Source organism: Neodiprion fabricii, chromosome 6 (genome assembly GCF_021155785.1).
Source record: "Neodiprion fabricii isolate iyNeoFabr1 chromosome 6, iyNeoFabr1.1, whole genome shotgun sequence".
In the NCBI taxonomy this organism is placed as follows: domain Eukaryota; kingdom Metazoa; phylum Arthropoda; class Insecta; order Hymenoptera; family Diprionidae; genus Neodiprion; species Neodiprion fabricii.
Window position 1 is genome coordinate 9,363,639 of NC_060244.1, and position 26,222 is coordinate 9,389,860.

General features: G+C 41.4%; 1 long non-coding RNA gene across 1 annotated transcript; it reads right to left on the reverse strand.

The window, feature by feature from the left end:
- LOC124184336 lies at positions 1–25,820 on the reverse strand. Its single transcript, XR_006871172.1, has 3 exons — positions 25,763–25,820; positions 20,959–21,122; positions 1–629 (listed from the first exon to the last, which is right to left on the reverse strand). It is a non-coding gene; the product is annotated as an uncharacterized LOC124184336 (long non-coding RNA).
- Between the last annotated feature and the right edge of the window lie 402 nt (positions 25,821–26,222).

The window sequence follows — 26,222 nt, forward strand, 5'->3', positions numbered from 1 at the left end:
TTTTTTTTTTTTTTAAATTGTTTTTATACGTTATAAAAATCTCACTCACATCGTACACAGAGCCGGATGTTGAACGTGAAACGTGAAAATCAAAATTGCTTCTCTCCGAGCTACGCAGTTACGTGTTACATGTATACACGGTTGGAAAATTCGTCGAATACCGAAATGAAAATGATTCGTGTGGAATGAATCTAACGAGGCCTGACTCCTCTGGGAACTATAGAAGAGACAAGAGAGAAACAGAGGACAACGTGAGGGGGGTGGAGGGAGGGGGAGCCTCTCGTATTTAATTTCCAGTCACGGTGATTACAATTTCGAGTTGCCGTGTGCGTGGAAGTGAGACGGCGGTGGGAGATTTCGAGATAAAGGTCTATTCCACACGACTGGCTGTCGCATTTGCTCGCGTGTCGTTGTCCCTCCACCTCCTGCAGCTACCCACCCGCCTGGCGTCACTCAATTCTCGCCACCCTTGTAGTATGCCGTGGTAAAAGTCTGGAAGTGGTCCATCCATCCAAACCGTAATTATGCAACTGACACCGGCGTTGCACGCGCCCTTAGGCTTCGACTTTGGGGTGCAGGCGCCTGATCGGCCTCGATGCTCGAGTGTCATCGATGATACGGTCCTGTCTCTGTAATCCAGATGAAGGATTTTACTTGAAAAAATAAATACCGTATTGGTGATGTGCACCTTGCGTGTCCAGTGGAGGATACGGACTCTTTGTTCCCAAAGGACTTGCACCGTACTCTCATTAATTAGCACGAAAAAATTTTGCGAATGAGGAAATTCCAGAAGGTTAAAAGTTAAATTCGATTTGCACCATTCCGATTGAAAACGATCTGTTGGCCTCTGCTTTGTTGCTCTGTTTCTGGAGATCCATAAAAAATTAGATCAACATGAATCTGCAGGCGAAGATTTGTAATAAACACTCTAATTGTTGTTGTTATTATATTAGCGGTTTGTTGGCGCATGTCTTTTGTGCATAACTGAAAACTGTCTCTTTCTTCTTCGTTCAAGGGTGGCATCGTTTTCGAAGACCCTAAGGAATCATTTTTTTCGCCTTCTCCGTATTCTAAAGCAAATTACAGTAAACGGTAAAGTCTCTGCAATAAATTGTACGAGAACACCATGAAAGATCGAACGGCAGAACGGAAATAATCTCGATACCATTTAACCACAACTTACAATTTCCCGTATAACGGTATCGCTTCCACGCTCCCGACGGATGAATATTTTTAGTTCCTTGAGAAGGATTCTCTCATAGTTTATGGCAGAAACGTCGCCGCGTCGGTAAGAAAAAATCCAAAGGCAGAACGAGTCGAAGCGAACAATGCTGATTCACTTAATGTATATTTGGGCGAAATTCGAGCAGGGGTTGAAAGCGAGGGATTAATTAATTTCTGGCTGCAGTCGGTCGACTCGGGCACCTGGCTGGCCGCGATTAGATCAGTCGAAGTGCAGTTTCCCACATAAAGGATGAAAAGAGCAGGAGACACGGCCGGAGCTAATCCCGAGTATGCCTTGAAACTAACGTAACGGGATCGGAGGCGTGAAATCCTAATAAACGAGCAGTTGCCCCGGGGTTTGATGGCCCCGATGCAACGCGGGGATGTTTGTTGCACTCGCACGCAACGCGTTTCGGCTCCGCTTACGTGCGATTGGCTCGCCTATCTTGCGGACGCATCTTGATGCGTTTAGCGGGGAAAACGCATTTATACACCCACGTCCAGGGGGCCGAGAACGTGCGGAGCGCAGATAGCGACGCCACGCACTGCCGAAAAAATTATACTCCCTTTTTCTCTTTCCTTCTTCTTTCATTTTTTTTTTTTTTTTCTTTTTTTTTTTACATCCGTCGATGGAAAGGATGAAGGGATGCAGAGCTGAGGTTGAGCGGCCGATTCGGTCAGCGACCAAGGTAAGCGGGTGTACCGATTATTCACGCTTTTATGTTTCAAAATTATAAATTTACAGCAAAAATTGTGAATTTTTGAATGACTAAAAACAATTGCTAGAGGGTTAGACACTAGAGATTTATTATTTGGTAATTTTGGATCTGAGGATCAAACAGATCCAACAAAAAAAAAAGGCAATAATTGGGACAGGGTCAATAACTGGTACACTTACTTTGTTACTTATTTATCCTGCATTTCTTCCTATAGTAGAAATTGTACTCTAATTCTTTTGGATCCAACATTGATTTTAAACCTTTTGAAGAAAAATTTCACGTAGGGATTTATTGCGGGAGTTATGGGTAGTATTTCTTTTCGTATTAGTTATTTTCACGCTTTAATACACTCAGTTTCAAATTTAATTTAGTCTTTTCGGACCCACTGGCGCCTTGGAGGGTCCAAGGGCTTAGGGTGGCAAAAACAGCGAGTGGTTTGAAAAAGAGCAGAAAATTATGTATCGTCAATTTACGATGTTTGGAGAAAGAGAATTTTGCAGTTCGCGTAAACATCGAAACATTAATTGCGCTTATGGAAATAGTAAAATAATTGTCAAATATAAACACTAATTGATACAATGTGATTTCAAATTTATTGAAAAGCAGTGGGCGCACCTCACGTATACATTTACACGTAGAGCCAGTAAGCTCGACATAGTTATTATGTGTATAATTATGGCGGGTAACAATTTTCTGAAATTGTGTGACTCGGGAAAAAAATTTCAGCTGTTTTAACGGACCTTTTGGTGCAGTTCCTTGGAAACAGATTAGAAAAAATTGTTTGTCCAAAGCAATTTCATTGAATTTGATTTTCAGTCATGTTCAGCAACGGAATGAAATCGTCGAACAACTTTCATGCAATTCGCCGATAATTTAACAAATCGAGTATTATCTTTGACAAAAATTTGGAGACCTTATACACTGAATGAATTCAACACAATTATTAGATATAGCTGGAATATTTTTCAGGAAAAACCAATTCTTCTTCTCAGTGATTCTTTAAAATATGAAAGTCAGATGGAAATCGAGCATTAATAAAAGTTAAATCAACTGCTCCGACGATCCAAAAATTGAGAATAAACGAGAAAAAAAGAAAGTATACCACAGAACAAAAGAACGGCGTATCAAGAGTACGAAAGAATCGCACGTGATCGTTACGTAGTTCGGAATAATTAGTTCCATTGTGCGGGACGAGTGATTCGATCGAGTAGTCACCGTTGGTAGTCACCGAGGATCGGGTGTTCGTAAAGCCGATTCTTCCTTCGCATTGAATCGGCGTAGGTAATTCGATTCTCCTCGTGCCATTTTTGCCCGAATAAGAGCTGCGAGAATGGAAGGAAAGGGAAGGGAAGAGGTGGTGAGGGGAGGGGAGGGGAGGCACGGGCACTTCCGCTTCCTGGAAAGAAACCCGACGAGCGAGCTGTTACAGGGACGTATACATGCCCGTCGTCGTCAAGGGTGGCCGATTTGATTTCGGGTGCGTTGAATGATAAAAATGACGAAAATCAAATCATTTCCTGCAGACGGCGGCAGGGGGGAGGGGGCCCTACGTCCGTTCGACCCATCGGCACCCGACACCCGGGGGTCCCTCACAATGTAATTGACATGTTTCGTGAATGCCTCCGCTCTTGCGGATACAATTCGTATTAAGCATGCCCGTCGATTGCCGGCGTATAGAAGCCCGACGCTAATTTCCTTAACCAATAAATTCGCCAGCGTTTTCGGATGTGAAACACATCGGGAGGAATATTTTTCTTTTTTTTCTTTTTTTCCCACACGATCCTTGATTTCACTCGTGCTATACGATAATCGATAACTGCACGTAACAATCGCGCTTCGTTCGAGTATAGTATCAGGAATTTATATAATTAAGGGAAAATGAATGGATGCGAATGCTGCTGTAATTGAATAGAGAGAGAGAGAGAGAGGGGGGGGGGGGGATAGTGACGAGAATAAAAAAGAAACGCCTGATTAGACCAGCCGGTCTTCTTGTCAACATTTAACACCCGAGGGTTGATTTGATTTGGTGTATATGGAGTGACGCGGGGTACCGTTTCTATGGTAGCACCAGCGAGCGGTTTGCAGTTCAAAGCGTTGCCCGTGGAGGCGATATATTGGACGGTGAACGACCACAGGCGAAGCCTAGGAAATTGGCTGCAAGACCAATTTGATACGGGATTAATTAATTTGAAATACCGCGAACCGAGAGGCCCTAGATTAGTCGGAGCTCGGTCAAGTCCAACCTGCGGTATAGCAGACGACGCGACGCCGCGACGACCGTATTCGCAGTTTACTGTACCTACTGATTTAATTCAAGTTTAATACCAGACAGCTTGTCTCATTCATATGGATAACCGCGGTCCCGCCGCTGATCTTGGAATCGAAACTTCCAAGGAATTAAGACGGACGAGTTTTCCAATATTTCAGCTTTTTTATTCCAAGCGAATTACCACGTGTTGATAAGTTTTTTTTATTGAAATATTACGGACTCCGAAGCTAGGTGGAAATACTTTTTTAGTTACTTTGTAGAATAGAAATTTTTCGAAATCAGCACTAAATTAGTGGCGTTAATGAAGACGCAGGATTTCTCAAGCTTCTTCCAATTCATCGATCATCTGTAATCATTAAACTTTTTATGAGGATCTTTGGATTATCATGATATATCGTAAGTTTCTTGTCATCGGTTGTATCTCAATACAATACGGTCATCAAGGTTTTCCACTCTCGGTAAATACAATCAAGACTCTACTGCCCAAACGGAAGAAACCCAGACGCGACCTTTTTTTGGTAGACACTTGTACCACGTTACAGTATCAAGAAATCGTATATTTTTACAATAATCTGAGTTCAGACGATCAAGGCTCTTTATCCAAAGAGTTACAAGCTCTTTAACGATTAAAACCCGATTAACTTTTCAATTCCAGGAATAAGGCCAAATCCGATCACACGAAATTCGTAAGTTGTTTATTTATGTACAGCTATCATTTATTTCTGATGAACAACAAGCTATAAAAATTCCAGATTTTAGGAAGCACGAATCCTTTCCAATTTGCCCTACTCAATTTGTCACAATAAACCGTCGTTGATCGGAAGCGAATAATAATCTGACTAGAATAGTATTTACATCTTATTTATCAAAGTTGGGACGATCTTTGACATTTTAGTGAAACTTATTAATTATCGTGATTCAAGGATTTTCCATCAAGCCTGTTTCCAAATCCACGTTCGCGTTTCCGGTCCTGACAACCGAGCATATCCAACAGGTATCATCACCGCGAGTACGTAACTGACCCGCGTGTATCGATACACCGTTTCAAGTGAATAAAAAAGCCATGGAAGAATAACACGAGTTTCATCGTCACGTTGCACGACTAAATCCGAAGATGGTAAAAGGGAAAATCATCACGACACCAAAGTGTCTGGTACGTGAAATAGGATGCATCCGGTAGCAAGTCGACATTGTTCGATTATGCCTATCTAACCATGAAACTGAATAACAAAAAATGCATAAATTGATCGTTTGTTTAGCTTCTCGAGCAGACGATGCTTAAGAAACGACGTCCATCCATCAATCCTCCCTTTTTTCCTTCCTTCCTTCGCGCCTACGATTTGTGTTGTCTGCCGCCGCTAACTGCAGCGAGTATTAGTGGAATCCATGCCGGTCGCAGCGACGTCTAAGGAAGTTATCAGTCCATTGCGATAAAGCACTTCCTATGCAGCGAACTTCCCCTCCACGCTTTTGTCAGTCCACTTTGTTTAAACTCCAGCTCATTAGCAAACCGATATACAAAAACGCCCACGTCTAGAACTCGAACCACGTTCTCGGACTGTAATGTCTTATCGGCCCGATATCGTCCGCAATACGAGCTTTTACGCAATCGAGTGTAATTTGGAAATCGTTTATTGCAAATCCTTGCCACATATTTCTCGTCTTCCTTCTCGTCGAACATACGCTTCAATGTTTTTCCTTAACAGCGCTTTGATTTATCACCGATTTTTGTTTTCAGATCAAAAGTCATTGATCTTCGATATCAAAATCTGTTAGTTTTACCAGATAGTATGGGGGTATCCATTAATCACGTGATGCCTTTATAATCAATTTTAGACCGCCCCTCCCCCTCTTGCCCGTTATCGCGTGATTTTTCTCGCCGATCGACTACTCGCCTGCACGGGTTAAAAATGTGACAAAACCAATAAAAATCTCTAAATATACTCGGTGTTTTTAGAAAAACTGCACCAAATAATACACGTGATATTTCCCGAGACCCCTCCCTCCCACCGTGTGATCATTCGTGATATTTTCAAGTACCCCTCCTCTGAGTCTCGCGTGATTAATGGACGCCCCCTATACAAGAAACGAAACATATCAGCTGAGATTAACTATAGGTATGTAAGTACATAAAGTATTTTCTGCACCAGCATTATATCTAACGGTATAAATGAAACTTTGCCCTGTTCATTACCGCTTTACATATGTTATATATCACGCATATGTATATATATATATGCATGACTGATGCTTGTTAAAGGATGATTGCGTAATAAAATAACAGATAATCTGTATTGCACGGCCGCGTAAGAGCGTTAACACTTTATTTTTCCGTCGCCTCGCCTCCTCCTCTTCTCTATATAAGTAACAAACAACTGCGCAGACGAGTCGTAAAGCGGATAAGGAATACCGACAGACGGACCGATGCTGAAACCGTAACACGGGAGGCCTGTTCGTTAAGGGTCTGGTCAGATAACGGATATCGTTAGTCGCGGGCCGTCCAGTTCCTGCGAGCTGCGTGAACGCGCCCACGGATAAACAGACACACGCGAAAGCTCGACTTGAACCACCGAAATGGGATGTCTCAAAGCGTGGGTCAAAGCTCCGAATAGTCAAATTACGAACTGATCAAAATTACAAGTGATCAAGTTTCGGATCGGTCGAAACTTCGAATGGTCGGAAGACACTAACGATGAAAATCCCGTACGGTGAAAATTCGGGATCGTTAAAATTCCGAATGGTAAGATTTACCTAATAATTACCAAGACTCCGAACGGTTAAAATTCTAGATGATCGAATTTCAAAACGGTGAAACTCCAAACGAGCAACGTCCGAATACTCGAAATTCTGGACAGTCGAAATTCCGTCTGGGTCAAAAAATCAGATTCAATGTTAAAAATTCTGAAATACACCAATCAGCATTAAAGTGTATCGTCGAAGAAATTCGACAAGAAATTAGCTCGATCCCTGGTTATACATATATACCGACCATAATTTTTGATCCCACAAAATTTCGATACACGTACGACGAAGTCGCTGCGGAACGGCCGTGCACGATGACGCTTGACCCAGCTGACTCTGCGTCGCAATTACACCCTCCGCCCCTTTTCCCTAATTACTTCTCCACCCGACGGCACGACGGTTAATTAATTTCTACCTCATTAACAGCATAGTCCTTATGTGTACCATATGCAACTACCACAACGTGGCCTCGGGGCTCTGGCGCTACCTGCAGGAGCACCCGGCGCTCACTTCGCGCTCTAAACTTCATCGAATCCCATGCACATGCAGTTTCGGTCCTTGTAGTAATCGCAAGCCTTGCTGACCTCCGCGGGAAGTTCGGATAATTTAAGCTTAAGCCCTAATAACGCGAATGCAGTTTGCGCAACCTGCATCCTGTGATTCCTTCAGGACCGAGCCAAGCGAGCGCCGGAACCTGTAATAATCCTGAATGCCTGGCGGGTTGGTTGGCTTGGTGGAGTATTTTATTTTATTTTATCATTTTTTTTTTTTTTTTTTATCAGCTTTCAATGTTGCCTGTGAGATATTCCAACAGACGCAACAGTGATTCATTACCTAGAAATGATAACCAGGTTCTGCCGTCGCATAGGCGGGAAAGAGAAGCTGAGCTTTATTTACACCTTACAGCTTCTGCGAGTCAAAGCGGTGTATACTTGTATTAGATTAAACATGAACGTGGATAAAATACGCGTATAATTAATACGAGTCGATGCGTTATCGCAATTCCTTGAAACAGCAGAGTTGCAACGACGTTGAAATTGGCCCAAGTCACGGAGCTGTGGCGTTAAGCCGACAATGAGAAATGGCGAACGACCTATACATCACTTCCGGTGCGGCCATCTTGGACTTTGTGTTCCTCGCGTCACCCGTTATCGGCCGTGTCCGATTTGATTATTTCACCCTCCCTCGCCGCCCGCTACCCGACCGAGTTCGTCTTTGCGGTTGATACGGGCGGTAATTAAACAAGTGTTGTTGTATTTTTCGTATTTACTTTTATCGCGAGCTGTCTAAGCTACTGTCTCGCTGTCTGTCTCCAAAGTAACAAAATCAACCAGGCACCCGAAACGCTGCCGCGCGGTTTGTTTTAACCGCCCGCGTTTAATTAGAATTCACTTTTAATGCAGGAGGGTTTCAAGCTCGGAAAGAGGGTGTCAAATTGATATCAATCTTTCTACCGGTCCTGCCGCGAACACGAACAAAGCAAGGAAAAATCGTCAAAAACCATGCCTCACTGTGAGCTAGGTAAGCACAAAAAGAACAACGCGGTAAAACATTTATTTTCCATACTCCGAACGATAAAGAATATTTAAAAAAAAAAACCCTCAAAATGTCTCGATCCCAGATCACACGCTCCCTAAAAAACATTTTATTCCCGACTCAATGGTAACGTTAACTTTTTTTAACCTGAAAAGCGGGACGAAAATATCATATTATTCCCTCTTAGCGGATTTGCGGTAAATAAGAGGTCATTAACCTTCGACTTTATTCCCTTATTACATAATGTTTCAACTATTTCATTGTGCGACGCATATAATTTAAGCGCAAAAATCATGACTGCAAAAATTTCGTACACCCGTGCAAGTACTTTATACCGGTATTAAAACCACCCTAAAAATTGATCGAAGACAGACTGCAGGGTCGAATCGTTAAATTGCGGATTGCGGGTGGACAGCGCGTCGACCCGATTGCTTTATGCGATTTGAATCGTGGCAAACGCGATTAGCCAATCAGCGCAGAGCGCTCTGGACGCGGTGTTACCATAAACTGCGTTACTTCAATTGGGCGTAGAACGGGCATTTACCCGTAACCAAATTATACTCGCTGTATGCATACGCGCACGGACGGCATTGGGGTGTCCGAAGGGGAAAGGGGGGGGGCAAGAGGAAGGATGAGCCCGGTTCTCCGCACTGTGGGAAGCAAAAACCCCCGTAGCGATTCAAAAGAGAATACGAGCGTACCCTGCAGGCACCCCATACGCCCCATAGAGAATCAGTGACGCGAAACTCTGGCGCTCCGCGTTCGTTTGTCATTTAATCAAAATGATCATTCGGCCTGCTCCCGACACTGCCCGCTACATTTACGCACGCCGCTTCCTACACTCTGTCCTGGAGCACGCGTTAGTCGTTACCTCAATTTCGACAACCAACCTCGGCTCTATCCCGTCGTTCGTCATTTCGATAAGCTGCGCGATCCATTTACTTTCATTTTTTTGCAATTTTTTTCACATGTACACGGTACGACTACATGGCGTTCAACGAGTTGCTGTTTGCAATAAAAGAGGAAGGATCGAGAGAGAGAGGGAGAGAGAGAGAGAGAGAAAGTGGATACGGCGAGGCGAGTTTTTCGCTAAATTAATTAGACGCAATTAAGAACGCTTTTTTCTGAGAATAGAATTTCACCCCCCCTCCCCGCCCTCGTATAATACTATATATATATTGTGACTCGCTTTGCCGCTCACCGCTAAGAGGGTTTGCTTGTATCCCAGGAGATGCGCATGCGTCATCCGATTAAAATTACTAATTGGTTAATTAACTTAAAGGACAACTCTCCGCCGGCTAAGTAAGTTGACCGGATGATTATGACGCATCGTTCGCCGCGGCGTCTTACGGATATGACGAAAAATTCGTTCGCTTACACGACATTCTTAAATCATACACCGTATGATAAAAGAATGAAAGTCAAATTCTTTGTCAGGATCAATATAGCGCGTAATCAAATTCACGGACTAACAGTCACAATATTGTTTTTCTTTTTTATTACAATTTTTGTCGATAAATATAAATGAGAGAAGAAACGAGTCGATTATCTTCGACGTATTCGCTTTCCGTGTACTTCACTTGCGGATAATTTGACCATGCGATACGTGAAAAATGGGTTTAGTTTAAACGTAATTGAAATTTTTCACCCTAATCTGATTCAAAACAACTAGAATTTGACGAATTTTTAAAAAAACTGGTGTGACCACGTTCCGAAAACTGTTTCGACTTCACGTCCGTTTATCGGTACCCACCTAAGCTTCTGCGGAAAAATATAGAACTGACAAATTGACACCCAAACTCTCATGATCTCTTAAGTAAACTCGTGTGCACTGAACTCCGATGTTCTTCGCGTGGAAGTAAAGACGACTAATACCGATTGCCTCGAAAAAGGAACCGCATCCTGCTCTTCTTCCAAGTCATCGCTTAAACTCCGAGCCTCGCAAAATGGCATGTAAAGTGGATAAGACGAGACTGTTCAATGTAAATTTCCGTGTAAATCGAAACCTGGCACCCCACATTACCAGAAAGAGCAAGAGAGCCGGGAGTCGAAGAGGAGGTATACCTTGGGGCTGTATCGGTTCACTCAAGGGTGCGTCGCGGTGGATGAGGAGGGAGGCTCTGGGTAGCCGGCGGACTTGGACGCATCATTTACAATACTTTAACGATGATACATTGCCGCTGGTGGCCGCAATAATGCCACCTTAGAACGAAACGTCTCGAATCCAACCCGCAGCCCGCAGCTCATTGTCAGCCCAGACCAGACCAAACCAACAACAGTCTGCCGAGCACTGGGTGGGCCGGACTTTCTCGGTGAAAAATATCACCAGGCCACGCCGCTCGGCCCTCTTCGCGTCATCTCGTTAACCAGAGCCCCCAGTATTATCTCCCAGCAAAGGGTTGACCACGGCTGATGAATGTCAAATAAGTCAAGACTCGCTCTAAAATCGCTCCAATTCAAACAAGTTACCCTTTCAAACGCATGGATTCACACGATTTCAAATCATTGCACATCGTCTGAAGTGGGGATGAATTGTAGTGAATTCCAGCGAGTAGATAATACTCAAAATGACCTGACTCGAGTGGCATGAAATTTATATTCAAAGAACTTGCGACCACGTGTACACTTCGTTTACCTGTTCGTAGTTGATCTCTTGCATCTGACGTTTTTAAATAAAACTTCAACGAAGTATGGAGGGTATTATTTTGAAATATCTTTGTACTCTTAGCGTCACTGACTCTGGAGAGCGTTGCTTTTTACATCGTCAACATTCCTTTACGATTGGATTCACAAGCTGGATGCAAGATCAATTCTCATTTCTGATTCCAGCGTATAACGGAGCGAGTTTTGAGCTTGGTTGCGAGCAAATTCTGCTACTCATCATCCTTGACAGCGGAGTGGTGCAATGTGAGTATTTTTCCGACCCACTCGTTGGGTCTGGAAGACAAGAGGGAGGTGACTATTTTTTTAGATTATTCGCGAGCACCGACTCTTGCGCTACTCTCGAGTCACCAGAGTCCGGGGTCCAGGGTGACGACGGAACGGTGAGTTAAGGAACACGAGAAAGCACTCCTAGGATTCCCACCTTGCGAACAAGGCTGAGAGACCCCGTGACCGGACTGTCCGCCCGATCTCCTGACGTACACCACGGACGCTTTTAGAGATAATACATTAATTTTCTATTGTCGTCAGGAATCGTATCTACCGAGAAATCAATTCGCCAACGACGTCACGGCAGGTGGGACACGTGAGTAGAACAAAACTCTGCGAGAATAGACAAAAGATTGGTTATATCGTATCACTAAACGTGTCCTACGCACGTCGCAAATTTTTTAAGCAATAAATAATCCGAACACCCGGTATTGGAAGTGGTTTGAAAAACGTTGGAACGGTCAGACAGGCGATCTCTGGTTCCAAATTGTGCGGGCATATCGGCTGGACGTCTCACGGTTCGTATGATGAATTAGCCTCATCAGGTACACAGGGGATCCGGTCTGTTGGATTCCGTGATTCATAAATCCACAATTAAGCCGTGACAACCTGATCTCTGGTGGCTAATGTGTATTTAGGACGGTGTCGTACGAGGCGAAACATCCGTCGGACGGGCGGATAGACAGCGGCAGAGAGTTGGTGAGATGGACAGGATTAGCGCGTGTGGATAAAATGGGAGAAGGGTAATGGACGCAACACGATTCGGTGAAATGAGGGCGTCCTGCCCGTATGCAATTTGCATCGAGGCGAGAACTTACGGCGCAAAAGAGCTGCCGACACGGTTGCCTCTTGATTGGAATATTTCTTCAGACCCTCATATAATTCCCGGATCACTGATTAAGTACTCGGTAACCGATGCGGGTCGACCAGTCTGAACCAAGCCTGACCTTTCCCAATTCAACCATGCTGCACACTCGTGCCCAAAGGGCTAAATGTAACCGTAAACGATATAGATTGAATAGCAGAGAGTGAGAATCATTCGAGCGTCACGTAATGGGCAGTAACCGACTTCTGGAATGTGCGTCACGCCAACCCCCCATCTTGACAAAATCGATCCTTTCAAAGGCTGTTAGTTGGTAAATCGTTAACAAAGATTCGTAACCGAAAATGTGACGTTGGTAAATATTTGAAAATCGAGATGTTCACGTCTTCGATCATTGCGTTATTTCATTGCGTGAAATATTCAGATCAATGACGTCTTGGATCAAAAACTTGGGTGCTAAAAAAAATACGATTTTCTGAATAACATCGGAAACAAGTAAGAACGGAGAATTGAAGAGATTTGACGGTATTGATGAGCATATCAAATGTGGATAATTAAATTCGTTTCCAAAATCGCAAATCTGTTCACGAGGATTTGCCATTGATAATGCACGATTTACGAATATTTATCAACGATTCAATAACCAGTCGAAACTCAAATGGAAGAAGATTTCAAGATTTAAATTTGGCAGTAGGATTTTCGAAATTTTATTCGTCGACGATGGTTTTTTTTTTAGTTTACAAATGTTTACCTACGATCCTGAAAAAAATGCATGATTTCCTGATCATTTGTCTTGAAAACTTGAGAAAATCTCGAGTTTGAAATATTTATCAACGTCACATTTTTGGTTACGAATTTTTACCAACAATTTACTAACTTACAGTTCTTGAAAGGATCGATTTTGTCAATATGGGGAGCTGGCATAACGTACATACTTCTGTGTTAGCTAATTTTCATTGACGCTATAAACCATTCGGCAAAGTCTTTATACACTATCACTTTCATTGCGAAAAAACTTATCAACAAATATAGTTCCACAATGGTTCTTATAATTTATGGTTATTCCAAGCTTGATCCATCACAGTTGTGTCGATATCGTTTTTGTAGACAGCCATGCACTGAGAGAAACTTTTATTATTAACTATTTTTATCTTTTACCACAATCGAAAAATATAGTTCTAGGTAGAAAATGAATATTAGTTTTCTAGCTGTTACCGGAAGGTCTAGTACCCGTTACTATTCTTTCTCATTACGATCACTCTTACTATATTTTCTTGTAACTGTTGCGAAAATTTAACGCTTGTGCAAGAATACATTGACGTTAAAGCCTTGTTTAACTAAAAAAGTAGCGTAAACCTCAGAAACTGATTTTGCATTGCAATTACCAAAAAAGGATCGACAATAGCGCAAAATGGTTAGGCGTACCTTGTTTTTCGTAATTCCAAAAATATTCAAACAGTTTTTTTAACGATCCCTGTTTTACAGAATTTTTCTCTTACTACGACAAATAAAATTTTTCTCAGTGTGTGTATGAATCTTGATACCATATTTGATCCTAATGCTCGATACAGATTCCCATAGCCCAGCAACCACATTTACATCAACTAATTGCAAGTGAAATCGTTTATACACCTGTGTATTTCCGAGTAATTTCAACAAGAAAAAATATTCAGTAACCGTGACCGTAATACGTTTCTGTATTAGTCACAATACCTTTAAAAACTGGAATGAAATTATCCACTCAAAAAAAGTGGAAGCATAAAACGACGTTAACGGAGAGGACAAAATTAGGCACGTGTAGTCGCGTACAAAGGCGTATTCATTTCTTATCCCACGGCAGCGAAAGTCCTGACGCTATTAATTAGTCGCTTCCGTTCCAGGCGATAGCTCGCGATCGTTGCCAGTTTGACTGCACGTACTCTACAATCTCATCTTGTTCGCACGCTGATATACGCGAATCTTTGACACGGGTAAGTGCGTGCCAGAAAATCTCGCGCCGTTGCGTTGATCGTAAATCGGCGAGGGACCTGTTGTGAAATCAGAAGAAAAAGAAACGGGGAAAAAGGAATCGCGCAGGTCGGTAGCGGAGAAAACGCACGAGCGGTTTCCGCAGCGAAAAGGCCGGCTATGGACACCTGATATACGGGAGTCAGGGATCTCATGCACCAGAGTTTCAAACTAAATGAACTAAGGCGACGCATATGTGGAGGTTAGACGTAATTAGAACGTTAATTACGATCCCCGAAATTACGACGTATCCTTAGCATACATAACGTAACGCAGCAACCGAGCAGCTCTTCGCACGCTTGTGATTGGATATTATCGTCATTTTCAAATTCTGGTCACACGATGTCATCTGAACCAGTGATAATATAGATCAAGTATTTCCGAAGATCAGTCAGGAGGAATCAGGCGGAAAGTAATTTTTTTTTTCTTTTTTCCTAATATCATAAAAATTGTTTAGTTAATGTCAGAAGTTGCAAAAATTTTTATATTGCACCTGATAATATCGATTTGTTACGCTATTTGAAAAAAAAAAAAACACTTTCATCAACTGTAAAATAGAAAAATTGTACGCAAAATATTTTGGTGGATGCTTGAGCTGAATCAGGCACAAAACTTAAAAAGCGTCCAAGAATTAACTCTGGCAAAAAGTATGTCGTGGAAATTTTTATTTATTTACAAGATAGAGGGTTATACGTATCAAAGTTACGATGAAAAGTATAAAAAAAAAAAAAATGAAAGAGAGTTCCAACGTTGATGAAACGGGATTAAACTGAAACGAGTTTCACGAGTTTCTTCCATAATTTCACAACTCCACATTCCTATTCAAAGTAAGGAACACAATGTTAAAGTTTACACGCTTAGTTTGAATTCCTGGATTTCGATCGGGCGTCAGGAGTGCGACTAACCAAAATCCCCCATAGATTATACCAGCTACGTCTCTGCGGCTGTACCGACATAAGCGAGCAATAAAGTATATCCGCCGTTGCGTATCCAGAGGTTCGATGTGTTCCCTTCCCGGGTAACAGGACTCTGTTCTTCGATCGACTGTAAACGAGTTTTATACGCAGGCAAGAGCCTCCGGTGGTTGAATCGTCGACGGGACCAGGGCCGGCATCTGTCGTTCGGCTGCCGGGCATTTTGTCTTATTTGCATAATACCCAATTATTTGCGGTCTGGAGGATTAATTTCACGGAAAATACCGAGGCCGAAACCCCCCGCCATGCGCAACTCCGGTTCCACCATAGGAACGAGTGTATACCACGAGTACGAGCAGCGGCATCATGGGTAAAAATATACTGAAATTTTTTCCCTTTCAACGAGAAAAACGAAATAACGGAAGAGAAACGAGGAGGAACGAGAGGAAGATTCGAGAATTAAAAAAAAAAAAAAAAAACTACAAATTGTCGCTACTTCGCAAGCGATGGTGAACTCTAGAACTACAAGGTACTCTTTATGCCCCGTGAATCTACAAAATCCAACTTTTTACACGTGTATACTTAATTGCGATACGGACAGTCGATTAGCTTATTTAGCCTGAATGATTGTCGTCTTCGATGGCAAAGGAGATAGAATAGGAAACATAGGTTTTTGTTGTCAACTTGTCAAGCTGACTCATTCCCGTCTTGGACGAAAAAACTCGTGCTCTATGCGTGAATATATATTCGAATACATCCCACGTGGAAGAACGTGCAAAGTCGAATAATCGGGCAAACGATGTAAATTCCCGTAATAAATTCTGCAACGGTTGATATTTTTCTACTTTTCAATGAAAAGTCAGGACCGTTAAAATTTCCGTCACGTCGTCAATGTCCATACGTGCGTAACGATCTTAGGCTTTACGCAGTCCGGTAATAAACGTATCCTTTGAGTTTTGTACGGGATTTTATTCTCTTTTAGTTATACACAAGGTACTCGAAACCTTGCGGTGAATAGTGCGAAGGTAAAGTAACAAGTAAATGTCCAGAATTCACCTTTGTCTACAATCTTGACAGCGAAAAGTATTTTTTATGAGAATTTCTTCTTTTTTTTACCTTCTTGTTATTGCTTGATGGTGCAGAAAATGAAAGAAATATCTTTTGCTGCGGGAAAGCCAAGAGGTCAGAGACATCTGACGGTAATAGTAACAACCATTAGTGTTCCGAATCCTCTTTTCAATGAAATAACAGAAACTTGACATTTCCGGATATATTCCGAGGACTCTTGATAGATATGAAAAAATTTGTGAGGTTGCTACGTATCTGTCAACTTTACCTGTTAATACGATTGCACGTAAGAATCAACTTTTAGGAATTGGAACGACACGAAAATAATTTCCAACTTAACAGCTGAGTGTAATGGGTGTTGTGTTCGTGTATACTTGAAACGCAACGACTGCACCGGTGGAAATAAATAATATTCGATGGACTCGACACCGAGGACTCGTGTTCAACGCAAATGTAATTTAATCCCCGCAAAATTCACCTCACGTTACGCGTGAGGTGACAATTTCACAACCTGATGACAATGCGTTGAATTGGACCCGAGGCTACACCGAGGAATAATAATTTTCGCGAAATACATGCCTACCTCTGCGTATATCTACGTACGAATGTAAATGCCTACTCGCATTATTTGTTGTATAAAATTTGCGTTCACCACCTTCGAACAACTCGCTACACGCGCCGCGAGTAACCCAAAACCGAATCAAATAAAGTCGCAAAGCCCGCTCGACGTGAGCGTGGAAAAATAACTCGAAACAATGTGACTAGCAAAAAATGGGGAGAAAACGCATCGAGAGGAATAAACGAATCGAGTCCGAAACCCGGGTAAGAAGTTTAATTACAATAGATTAATTAAGTCCTTTTTACCTCCACCGTCCCCGTTGATTAACTAATTGTGGTTTCGCAATTTAATGCTTCGACAAGTTTAAGAACTGTATAAACCGGCGCAACGCCTGATCAATGTTTTCTTTAAAACCAGTTCACATCCGGATTGGATATAAAATGTGTCATTCGTTTTTGTCCTCAATTCTTGATATTATCATTATCATCGTGCATCGACCGCGTTGATACTTACGTCTTTTGATCGTACGTACAAATCAGTCTTTCAAAATTAAATTAGATTGAAAAAACAAAGGTTCAACTATAATCTAATAGAGAAACTACAATTCCAGCACTCGAATTCACGATTTTTTAAACATTTTCCGTACAATTGATTTGATAAAACTCAGCCTTGGAACTCTTAATTCTACCGAACTGTACATCCAAATATATTTAAATTTTGAATTTTTTTTCGAGTAATTGACGATAGATTGATTTCACAGAATTCAGCCTTCTAACTCTTAATTCTACCGTTTCTTCTCAATTTTGATTGTTTGTGCGACGAAGTGTACATCCGAAGATCTTTAAACCGCAAAGGTAAACACGTTCAACTTTAACTTCACGCATGCAGCGATCAATTTCCTGGCAGCCTCCGAATACCTACTCTAGTTTAATTATCTTTCGGTGGTTATATCACCGGCACAAGAAGACAAACGCCTCTCACCCGCCGCAACTGTCGAGAAAAAGGGGAATCAACGTTCGTCGATGACTTCGTACAAAAAAATCCACACCGAGCTCTCGATGTCCATCGGGCGTGTAATGATCAATACGCATAGTTAAGACTGTCGCCTATACATGAAATCGATCTTTTTACCTCGGTGCCGAACGCCGATTTCATGGAAAATAAAGCCGTCTTATTCGTCGCCAGGAAAGAGTTGCGCTTTTTGCATTTCAGCTGTGTATAATAACTCGAGTATACAATTTAAGGTGGTGCGGCAGTCCTACCTTTACCGACTGAGCGAACTCGCCCTTTTTCTTCGTATATTAAGTAAACCTACAAATGGACGAAAAGGGCTAAAATTTCGAGGGTGCATCGCACTTTTATACCGGAATTCAGAAAAGTTACTCATGGGTGAGTCTGCTCGGTCGGTAAAGATAGACCTGCCGCATGACGTCAACGCTAGTTTCAAAAAAAATCACTTCGCTGCAGATTATCGGGGGATAAATCAGGCGAGATAGTTAAATTTTTTCAACCTCTATTCGCCTCAAATTTTCAAAATTAGTATTTTTTTGATAGATTGAGATTCATTCATTATGCACAGAAAATAAACATGTTCAAATTGTCGTATTTGCCGCGAACTCTGAACAGAAGTACATAATTACGATGAAAATTCTGTCCCACCGATCGATCGGCGCTCAGTTTACACGCTTATAATATCGTAATCGGAGAAAAAAGTCTCCGTTCGTTGTCAGCTGATCTGTATATATAAGCTGTCCGAGTCAATAACGGGGCCAAAAAGGGTGAGATTTTTCAATCCCGAATACGTAATCGCAGGGAATAATGAATCAAGGACGCATTAGCCAGGCAAGTATCGAAGAAAAAGATAATTACGTATTGTCACACCGCGTTAGGCTTCAGGGAACTAATCAATTATCGACACCGAGTATTGCACAGCTACCTTCGCGTCGAATCTGTACCATGTATTATGAATTTACCTTACACATATACCTACTTACATAATTTAATACGGCGAGAAAACACGAGGAGTTTTCGCAAGCGAGAATTAAAAAATGTCCGCCATTTTATCGTTGATGCCTGCGTAACAAGTTACGTTTTGGGCAATCGCTGCGGTGGAAATTTTTTTCACCCTTTTTCCACTCGCCAGTCGCCGTTGTTCTCTCATTAAAATCAACCGATTGCTGAAGATCTTGAAAAATGTTTAGAAAGTCTGCTGATCGGTATCTGGTTCATACTTGTATATATATATTCAATATATTAAATACATTCATATTATACATCGATCTTTTTACTCATCATAATCTCATTCAACATTTTCAAGTACGTCTTCAAGTTCAAAGAAAAAGAAGAATTAAAAGAATTTGTTCGAACATGAATAAGCTTGTCGGTAAATTCATCTGGTGGAATAAAATTTGAGTCAATATTTGATAAATTTCTATACAATCCAATAAAACTTACTCCTTAACCCCAATTGCAATCGTATTCAAATAAAATTTGTTTCTTTCAAGTAGCCAAAAGTGTTGAAAAAATATTGTTTCTGATTTCGTGTTAAATTTAACACACATTCCGGACTTGAAAGACATGAATATAAAATTTACAGAGTATAATAAGCAATTCCGACAGCATTTGAGTTAAAAGATGAGGTATCGAATGCGTAATAACAGAAAAACCAATCGGTAAATGGGACAATTTAAAATAACAAAATTCCAATAAGTTTGATTGCATTCGTTTATCGTATCTGAATCTATTAAATTTCAGGAGATGCTTGATAACGTTACTACAGTTCGGCGAAAGCGAGGCTGCGAGCAATTACTCTCTCCCATAAGAAAGAAAAAAAAAAAAAATACTTAACGAAGCCTAGGGTGCGATCGGTTTAATCCTGCGAAACTGCCATATGTCGCGCCGGTTGAAAATTTACTCGGAACAAAGCTAACGTCTGGCCAGGTTACCAAAGAGAATGAATAATATTAATCCGCATAAACAAACAGCCGGGGATATTTACATATCTGTAATTGTGAGGGCCCATATTTACAGTGGGTGGGGGATGATGGTGAGAGGGGGGATGGAACAGATACTCGCCCCCGCGCCACGGCATTACTAACTTGGCCAAATCTAACCAGACGAATACACCCCGAGATCCTAAACCCTCCATAATGGGAGACCGGTATATAAACATGCTGGAAATCATTATTTGTTCGCTGACTTAACACTGGGATGTCCGAAACTCCGTGTAGCGACCCTTTCGAATGGAAAGTAAAAAAAAAAAAAATAATATAAATTTAAAAAAAAAACACCACCTTTGCCCGCTGTAATAAAGCAGCTAAGTGAAATCGCTTTTTTTTCTCGTCGTTTAATATTGCGTCGTATTTTTAAAATAATTATCGCGGAACGTGAGATCCGCTAGAAAAAAAAACTGAACCCCTTGAATTGTAACTCGCAAAATTTAAACGAATAATTACAAATCAAAGATAATACGTGTTTTTCTTTCACTCTTGTCCAATTTTTAAGCGGTACGTATTAATTGAATCTCGAAAAACACTTGTCGTCTGATTCTACAGCTTTGGCGTGCAAAAGTTACTTGTAATTGTACATGTTACAGGCACAAGAATCGGACCGAAATTCTACCACAGTTTTTAAACAGCATGTGATATAATTGAAGAAAAATCGAACTAAAAGACTTACCCTAAAACGATACATCAATTTCTGAAATCCGAATCGTCTTTGAATTGACGAGCAAATACTTTCACCTTCGCAATAACTGTGATTTAGTTTTAGTGACTGTCAGTTTTGTTTCGGGTTCAGGACAAATACCTTTACCATTATCGTTACACGAGTTGGATTTTTCAACTCGAATAATCTAATCACTTCTTCGATCCCCGTTCTACGTTTCACGTACAGTAAGATATTTGTGCCGATCTATTAATTAGAAGTGGAGAATGGCCTAAATTAGGGATGTGAAGAAAAGCATCGGGAAATCTGAAGACTCGTTCTACGCTATTTCGCTTCCTCGAAAGGTCTTCGTCTGAGATGAGATCGAGTGTATAACGAAGGCGAATGACTGGCAAAGTAGATTTTCGAAATACGCGAGTGCCGATTGGCAGGCGCTGCCTATTCCCGGGAAATTTATCGCCGTCGCTTTCCAACCTAGGTATAATATTTTTCCATCTTACCTTCATGGCGAACGGGCCAATATTTATTCGCCGTAAGTAATTTGTTTTTCCCATTCGACGGATGGAGGAGCGCCGGCACCGTCTTCCAAGTCTGGGTTCTTATTTCCGGTTCCGCTGCCCTCTGTAACAGCGTTACCGCGCCAGATACCTCAGCCTTAGCCAATCTGTAATAAAAAGCACTTCAAGCATGTAAAAAGCGCAACGAAATCAGACAACAAGATCTACACTCTACCTTCTACCTTCTCTCCTATTACACTACTCGCGGTACAAAGAAAAACCAAAATTGGATCCCTGATCGGTCGACGAAGCTTGAAAGCTTCGAAAAATCGCGACCGCGAATTAGCCAATCAATTCAAAAGCACCGTAAAATTTTTCAAACTCGTGGCGTAAGATGGTGATGAAAATTTGCAAAAATCGTACATCGATAAGCGGTTGTGTAAGATCGCGTACCGAATACCGGCGAGCTCCGCAGATTCCTATACGGGCAGATTCAACCAAATTGCCGAGGGCTGTCCAGGGAGCAGTAACGCAATCTATCCTGAAGTTTAGCTCAAGAGATACCCCATGGGATATTTTGCCTAGTGATCCATTGCTGAACTTTAGCGTTAGTTCGGAACAAGACCGTTCGCAAAAGTTAGACAGTACCAACCAACGAACCAACACGCGACGGCGGTCTTCCAGGATCGCCGTTACATTTCTGAGCTCGGACTGCATCCAGGTTTGCAACTAGCCGGTGAAAATAGTTCCCCGAGGTGTTCCTATCTCACCGAAACGTTACTCATCCGGACGAGTTGTTTCGCAGGGATGAATTAATTATATTCACGGCTCGGGGATTTTTTCGGACTACGGGCGAACCGACGTTGTCTGAACTTGTTCCGAGATTGAAAGATCGAATCGCTGCCTCGCCCCCACCCCCCGCAAATGAAACGACGAAGCGCCATTAAACTCGGCTCCGGTTTATCGCACGTATGAAATCTGGCCTCAGCTTTTATACCGGATAGCTAAGGTACGAGGTATCAAGATGCATTGTACGTATAGTTACAGACGTAGGCATACACGCAACGCGTATACAAGGTATTTGCGGCGAGCTTCCGCGGGGCGAGGCGAGTCGTCGTCGTGACACCCTCGTCGCTCGGATCCGAAAGGCTCATAGAAAAGGACTCGCGACTAATGGAGTCAACAAACAAAAGTGAATCGATTTGAAATAATAGCGACGAGGAAGGCGGCGGGAGGGCGCTACGGCGACAAATAAAAGCACTCAGCTTGAGCGGCTTTATCCTTATACAACTGTCAGACGTCTTAACACCTCGACAGGCGCACCTCGGCCAGAGTTCCTCGGGGCGAAACGACGCCGAGTTTGGTAGCCGAGGGTATCTAGGGTGGAAGTAACGCCGAGGAGGAACTGGGCGCTTAGATTCCGGGTTAAAAGCTTTATGGAACTCATTTTCGTTAGCGTTACGAATCGGAGTGTCCTTTTAGATTTCACTCGCGGTCCGTACCGCTCTGCACGTATATGTATACGTACACAACTATGTATAATGTATATAATACATTGTGTACGTATGTGCCTCTAAATATGTGCCGGAGAGTGTGAGGGAGACGAAGCTTTCGGCTTTCGAAGGAAAGCTCTCGCGAGCAATGCTCGAATCTACGTTATACGTTGGTCCGAAATAACTCTACGTTTACACAGAGTTCGTACAAAACGTTCGTAAATTGAGAAATGATCCCTGACAGATGATGATAATTCGGCAAATTGCAGTAATGAATTTTTTATTGAAAATTGTACTTTGTTTGAATTTCAGGGATTCTACTTTTCCGATTTACGTGACCTCGAGTCATTTCAAGTACAACATTACATATCGCGTCAACTTTGAACCCGCGGCTACGGTTATTCTAAAAATATTACGCATCGACATACAGCCAAACAAACGGACTGTTTAAATCGTCTAAAAATTTCGTTGGACCGACAGATCTTGAATTGACGCAATTAAATATTCATTTCGCCGCCCGTGAACGCGCATTTAGTCGATTCAACGACTTTTTTCTCTCAGTGTAGACACAATTAGAATCTCATTTCCTTGATTGCTAAAATATCGTGTAGTTGAAAGCAATGAATTTCATTTAACCAATCAATTTATGATCGATTTTAATTAAATGTTCCGTTTGACTGACAAATACCGTATTACAATATTTTCCCATCAATTTTGAATCGCAATTAAAACTTATTTCATCAAAGAAAATCAATTTTAATTTAATTGTGATACCCTTTTAATGAAAAAATCGGTAGGTATAGGTATCCAGCAGAGAAATTAACGAATTAACGAAAATTACGAGACGTGAGACATCTTTTTTTTTTTATCTATTATTCGTTCACTTGTATCAAGTTCGTATTTTCAGAATCCCATTTAACGTTTAGAAAATTTGATCGAGGCCCTGATAAACGGAATCTAGATGCGAGGGATGGGGGCGTGTTAAAAGTCGGAGAGTTTGGCTCTTTCGTTGTGTCCGGCATTCCGTGGTTGTGAGCAACTTCCTTGTACGGCTTACTGACACCCGAGCAACGGAGAAGGGAGCGGCTTCAATCTGTTCTGCCAGTGACACTTGACAAAACGGGTCACTTCCGTTTTAATTAAAGAAAAAAACTCCGGATTGGATCGGAAATTAACCGATCCAATCATCGCTGTGGTAGTATCCACGGGCATAAATGAAGTATACGTACATGTATAATAACAACACGACGCAACGGAACGAAACGATGAGAGAAATTTTTGGTTCCGGTTACCGCTCAGTCCTTGACTGTTTCCATTTTTTACCACAATCGAAAAATATAGTTCTAGGTAGAAAATGAATATTAGTTTTCTAGCTGTTACCGGAAAGTCTAGTATCCGTTACTATTCGTTCTCATTACGATCACTCTTACTATATTTTATTGTAATTGTTGCGAAAATTTAATGCTTGTGCAACAATAAATTGACGTTGAAGTCTTATTTAACTAAAAAAAAGTAGAGTAAACCGAACAAACTGATTTAGCGTTGCAATTACCAAAAAAGGATCGACGACAGCGCAAAATGGTCACGCGTACCTCGTTTTTCGTAATACCAACAATATTCAAACAGTTTTTTTAACGATGCCTGTTTTACTGAATTTTTCTAGTTACTGTAACAAATGAAATTTTTCTCAGTGTACTCTCAATTTTCGTGTCATACTCGATTGACGAATGGAAGATTATTTAGTATTGATCAAATGATGGTGCGGCGTACTTCGTCTCTTATCTTATTTGTAACAAGATTGTGTGAAAGATAGTGACTAAAGTTTCAATGTTTCTAGTCTCGAAGATTTGCACAGAAAATATATGTGATGAAACATGTTCCGCGATAAAGTAAAAACGGTATTCCACGAATCTAAGCAATATTACCGATCGCGTATCTCGTCCTGAAAAAGCCTAAAAATGCGTTCTTTGCTTGGCAAAAAATCCGAACGTGATGGCTGCAGTCAGATTCGTGACACAAAAGGAAAAGAAGATCATCTATTTTGAGGACTACCGTCCAGAGTTTTCCATTACGAATCTCTCGAGAACCACGGCTTGCAACTTTCCCATTATTATGAAAAACTTTTTAATCCGTTATACCGAGAAGCACGATGTGACATGATAGTACAGTTGGAATGTACATTCGACATTGCAATTTTTCGATACTGCTATTTTCTTTTTCTAATCGTTCGTAGTTTAAATCCAGAATTTCTCCAAGATTCTGCAGTAGCTTCGGCCGCCATCTTGAATTTATAGGGGAATTAGTTCTTGTTAAATAAGTTACTAATTTTCAATTTTTACTAAAAATGATCATAACTAAGCCTGTAGGACATTTAATTCTCTACAACTTTGGTATCAACGATTTGTTGTCTACGATCCATATTTTTTTCGACTCAAACCATAAATTCGAGATGGCGGCCGAAGCTACCGCTGAGTCTGGTCGAAATTCTGGATTTAGACTACAAATAAGCCCTCTAACGATTGGAAAAAAATTTCGGTGGATGTTTTTGTTTTTTTGTTTTTTTCATTTCTTTGTACACTACGACTGGGCTAACAAACTAGCTCGAGTAGATTCGAAACACGCGTGTAACGCAGAACGACGCGACTAGCTAAGCGAGTAATAAGGGAATGTCGGAGGCGAGGGTGCCGGGACGGTGGCGAGCGAATTCCGGTTCGGACAAACAATCGGCTAATGATATGTAAATATGGCGTAGCTAATCAACCCGCTGTGCCAACACGGGAGATGAGGGTTGGCGCTCGTGTGAGTTGAAACCGTGATGCATTTATGCTGCCCACACATCCGTCCGTCCCGTACATATTTAATGATTGGACGTTAATTGAGCGTTGTTTGCCAATTTCCCGGCGCCCCAACTCGAGAGCCAGCCGAAAATCTGCAGCCTTGATTTTAATCAATTAACTTTGAAAATTCACCGAAATTACACAATCCATTGATCAGAGACACGCGGTTTAATTAGTCGCGATTTTCATTAGCGCTGCCAAGTTCATGCGGGACATTGATGTTATATACAATTATATGGGAGTAAATTCTGCACTGTGGATAATTTTTTCGCAGGTTTACCCTCGAAGAGGAAATCTCCGTTTCCCCGATTCTTGCTGTCGTTATCTTTTATAGACAATTGAAGTTAAGGGCAACGGACGGTAATCAAACAGCAGAAACGAAAATACGTAGTTAACGCGAAACGTATTGACTCTAAAAAAATCCCAGGAACTACCCTTTCGTTTACGTAAATTTATATCGCGTGATCGCCAACTTACCTGTAATAATTCGGTGTATTCTTTGAAAATTAGATGTAAGCTTCGAAATGGAGATAAGAGTTGCATCGCGGCGACAACTGCAATGATTCTCAATTGTTAATTTGTTTTGATCATCCTCGATGGGTAAGATAGAAATTCTATTACCGTTCGACAGATAAGTGAATAACGGAATTGAACTAACGTTTAAATCGATGGCGCGCGATTTAAAGTATTTGTGTTATAAAATGTACATATACATTCGGCATTCCCAATTAATATAAACATATATGAACTTCATTTGCAAATATTCAACAGTGAAGGAATGATTATACAAATGCCATGTTCATATAAATATACTGACTTAATTTAGCTTGTACCCATGTATACATTCAATATTAGGGTATAAGTAAATATAATTAGAAAAACTGCGCAATACAACGATGCTTTTCAATTACTTTATTCAAAAAATACGAATTTTCAG